This window comes from Rhinopithecus bieti, unplaced genomic scaffold (genome assembly GCF_001698545.2).
Source record: "Rhinopithecus bieti isolate Rb0 unplaced genomic scaffold, ASM169854v2 scaffold_11565, whole genome shotgun sequence".
NCBI lineage: Eukaryota > Metazoa > Chordata > Mammalia > Primates > Cercopithecidae > Rhinopithecus > Rhinopithecus bieti.
Window position 1 is genome coordinate 39,593 of NW_016807049.1, and position 4,777 is coordinate 44,369.

Sequence of the window (4,777 nt, forward strand, 5' to 3'; positions counted from 1 at the left end):
TCTCCCGCCTCATCCTCCGAGTAGGTGGGACTTTATGCGCCCGCCACCTCGCCCGGCTAATGTTGTGTATTTTTAGTAGAGACGGGGTTTCACCGTGTTAGCCAGGATGGTCTCGATCTCCTGACCTCGTGATCCGCCCGCCTCGGCCTCCCCAAGTGCTGGGATTACAGGCTTGAGCCACCGCGCCCGGCTATAATGTGTTTTTTTTATCTTGCTACTTTCATGATTTATTTTTTGTTGCTGATTTTGAGTAATTCAGTTATGGTGTTCTTTGATGTGATTTGTTTCAGTTTTCTTGTGTTTGAGGTTCATTGGGATTCTTGGATCTCTTGATTTATAATTTTTACTAAATTTGGAAATAGTAGGCTCTTGGTTTTCAATTATTTTCTTCTATATCTTTGGGGATTTCAGTTATACATATATTAGATCAAATGAAGTTATCCCACATCTCACTGACGATCTTTGTATTTTTGTTAATTCTCTTTCTCTGTGTTTCTTTTTAAATAGTTTCTGTTGCTATAGAAACTGTCTTCAAGTTTATTAAACTTTTCTTTTGCAATACATAATCTTATTCATCCATCCAGTGTATTTTTAATCTCAGCTATTGTAGTTTTCATCTTTAGAAGTTTGAGACTTTTTATATTTTCCATGTCTCAACTTTCTGAATATATGGAATGTCATTATAATAACTTTTCAATGTAGTACTCTGCTAATTTTATCATTTGTGTCAGTTCTTATTTCATTTCAGTTGATTGTTCTGTCTCTTCACTATGGTTCATACTTTCCTGGGTTTTTGTTTTGTTTTGTTTTGCACGCCTGGTAATCTGTGATTGAATGCTAGATATTGTGAATTTTACCCTGTTGTTGGGTACTGGATATTTTTGTAATCCTGTAAATTTTTTTTTTTTTTTGAGACGGAGTCTTACTCTGTCACCCAGGCTGGAGTGCAGTGGCACGATCTCGGCTCACTGCAAGCTCTGCCTCCCGGGTTCACGCCATTCTCCTGCCTCAGCCTCCTGAGCAGCTGGGACTACAGGCACCTGCCACCATGCCCGGGTAATTTTTTTGTATTTTTAGTAGAGACGGAGTTTCACCGTGTTAGCCAGGATGGTCTCAATCTCCTGACCTTGTGATCTGTCCACCTCGGCCTCCCAAAGTGCTGGTATTACAGGCGTGAGCCATGGCACCAGGCCTTAATCCTATAAATATTCTTAAGTTTTGTTCTGGGGAGCAGTGACATTACACGAAAATATTTTGATCTTTCGAGGCATCTCATCCATTGGATTAATTATTTTCCTGGCCTTGAATAGTTTCCTCACATGCATTCTTTGATCAGATTCAGCTGAATACCAGAGGAAGGCTTTCTGAAGATCGCTGCAGCTCTCTCTCATCTCACAAATTCTGTCCTGAGAACTCCAGCTGCCTTGATCTCCCCAGAGTTGGTTTCATCTCCCCAACTCAGAAATTTGTCAGGCTCCACCTGAGTTTCCCCTCCCTGCAATGCAACCTAGAAACTCTCTCAAAGCAGTAAGATGGGGGCAAATCATAAGGTTCACTTTATTTTCCATCTTCCAAAGATCATTGTTCTTTCCTGGTGTTTGGTGTCTTGAAAGCCATAGTTTCAAATATTTTGTGTGGTTTGTTCTGGTTTAGTCTGGGTTTTGGCATTGGTTTTAGCTGTTTCAGGCAAGAGCATAAATTAAGTCCCTTTACTCCACTTTGGCCAGAAACAGAAGTCCTCAATTTAATTTGTAACCTATTTAAAACTAGTCTACATTTTCTTTTGAAAGATTTTATATACTTATATGTCTCAGCATTTAAACAGTAATTTAAAGCTTAATGGTACAAATATCACATGGGGGAAATAAAGACCTCTGGTTTCAAGGAAATACACAAAAGCTAAGAGGTTAAATGATTTATTGTTTGTCTGTGACCCTAATGCAAACCACTGCAAAAAAATTTTTACATGACCATGCAGGGGTCTCTTCTCTTAGTTAAGGATGACTGTACCCTAAACTGTAAAATAATTGAGTCTATGGAAAACACAATAAATAGGAATAACTTTTTTTTTTTTTTTTTGGAGATGGAGTCTCACTCTGTCACCCAGGCTGGAGTGCAGTGGCGCGATCTTGGCTCACTCCAACCTCCGCCTCCCAGGTTCAAGCAATTCTCCTGCCTCAGCCTCCAAAGTAGCTGGGACCACAGGTACCCACCATCACACTCAGCTAATTTTTTGTATTTTTTGGTAGAGATGGGTTTCATCATGTTGCCCAGGCTGGTCTCAAAATCCTGAGCTCAGGCAATCTGCCCATCTCGGCCTCCTAAAGTGCTAGTATTACAGGCATGAGCTACTGGGCTGGTCAGGAATAACTTCTTAAATACTTATTTGGAATGATGGTACCCAACAGATCAAAGTAAAGGTATGAATTCCCTAAAACATTGCTTTAATTGATGATACTTATCGGAGTTGATAGAAACATAGCCTACAAAACCATTTTGTAAAATATTATTATCTGAAGTCTTACTCACATTAATTGATGAAGTACATTGAAAAAATATTACAGTCAAATTTTGGAAAATTGAGAGTGCTCTCAATTTTAATGATTCCTATTGCTAATTTGATGTTACCATTTAATAAGTGAAGATATGACATTATAGTATACAACCATGCATAACTCTTGAATAGAACTTCGTCCTGACCTAAAAGAAAAGGTATAAAATGACAGAAAGTGCCATAAAGCTAATCTCCAAACCCCACAATCACACATTCAACAATAAGGCATCCCCTATCCATGTAAAATAAAATATTAACATAGGTAAATATGTTACCTCAAGACACAAAACAAATTCAAGGGTAGATCCAGATTTGCTGGAACCTAAAACATATACAATTAGAAGGTTTTCTCTAAGGAACACAATCCCAAATTTCAAATATGTAACTCTGACAAAAAGGAAGTCAACACAGTATTCCTGAAAGGTATTCCAGTCCTGGAAGGCTGGGTTACCCTCAAGAGCAACTATAAACCACATCAATACCTCATACCCAACCCAAACAAAATGTAGCTCCAACTCGTCTCCCCGAGATGAAAAGTACAAAATATGTCCATGGCCACACCAGTGTCACCTGACACAAGGAAAACTGTGCAGGAAGGCAAAGGGGAACGGAAAGACATTCACTATTAATCCATTGCAGTTAATATACCTTACCTTTGCCGGTGTTACGGAACCATATGACCACGTGCATATATTGTTAGGCCCTGAGTCCCTGAGGTAATGCTTCATTAGCTTTCTCCTAACCCCACCTATGAGAAAAAGAAGGGAGGGGACTTCACAGAAGTATAGACTGACACAACTTAAAATCATCTCTCTTCAAACAAGTAACTTCATTATTTATTTATTAATTTTAATTTTTTTTTTTTTGAGACAGGATCTTGCTCTGTCACTCAGGCTGGAGTGCAGTGGCACAATCTTGGCTCTTTGCAACCTCCATCTCCCAGGCTCAAGTGATCCTCCTGCCTCAGCCTCCCAAGTAGCTGGGACTACAGGCGCATGTGACTGCACCTGGCTAATTTTTGTATTCTTTGGTAGAGATGGGGTTTCAACCATGTTACCCAGGCTGGTCTCAAACTCCTGACCTCAAGTGATCTACCTGCCTCAGCCTCCCAAAATGCTGGGATTACAGGCGTGAGCCACCACACCCAGCCCTATTTATTTATTTTTGAGACAGGGTTTCACTATGTCCCCCAGGCTGGAGTGCAGTGGTACAGTCACAGCACATTGCAGCCTTCATATTCTGGGTCAAGTGATCCTCCTGCCTCAGCCACCCAAGTAGCTGTTACTACAGGTGTGCACCACCATGACCAGCCAATTTTTAATTTTTTTGGAGAGACAGGGTCTCACTATATTGCTCAGGCTGGCCTTGAACTCCTGGGCTCAAGTGATCCTTCCACTTTTGTCTCCCAAAGTGCTGGGATCACAGGTGTGAGCCCCCAGGCCAGTTCTAAACAAGTAACTTTTAAAAACCTCAACATTGGGCACTCATGGGGATCTTGCCTTTAATACATCCCTAAACACAGAAAGTTCGAAGGCCATTGGGTACATGTCTACCTATAGGTTTTATTTAACCAGGAACATAAAAAGGAAGGTTAAAGGAAACAAGTGGATGAGAAATGGGGAGATGGACTAGAAATGTCATCTAGATATGTGGTCCTGCTAGCACAGAGATTTACAATATGCCCCAGGATCCCAGGTCTACCTGGCCCTCTTAGCTTCATCCACTGACTCAGTCACTGACCACCTAAGCAGTTGCTATGGTTACCATGGATAGGTGCCCTTGACTAAACATCCTGGGAAACTCAGACACAAGGTAGCAACCCTATCCCATGCTTGGATTAATAGCTGGGCACGGAACATTTTTTCCATCCTCAGCTATTCTGTTCTTGTCTAAATCAATTTGTTATGCCATTATGTTACAGAATGTAGTCATACAGCAATTTTTGCTTACTTCTTGCCCTTCCATATGCAGTAACAGAGAGAAGTCCATCCACCACGAACTTAGCCTGAGGAGCACTGCATTCTCTAGTCACAAGTCTTCATATTTTTTTTAGAACACTGCAGCGGGTTTGCAAAGAGACACTAAATTAAAAACAAATATGTTCCTGTGCATACACATACCCACTCACACACACACTCACAGTCACACACACACACACATTCACACACATACATACACTCACACATATACACACCCTCACACGCATACAGACACACACAGACA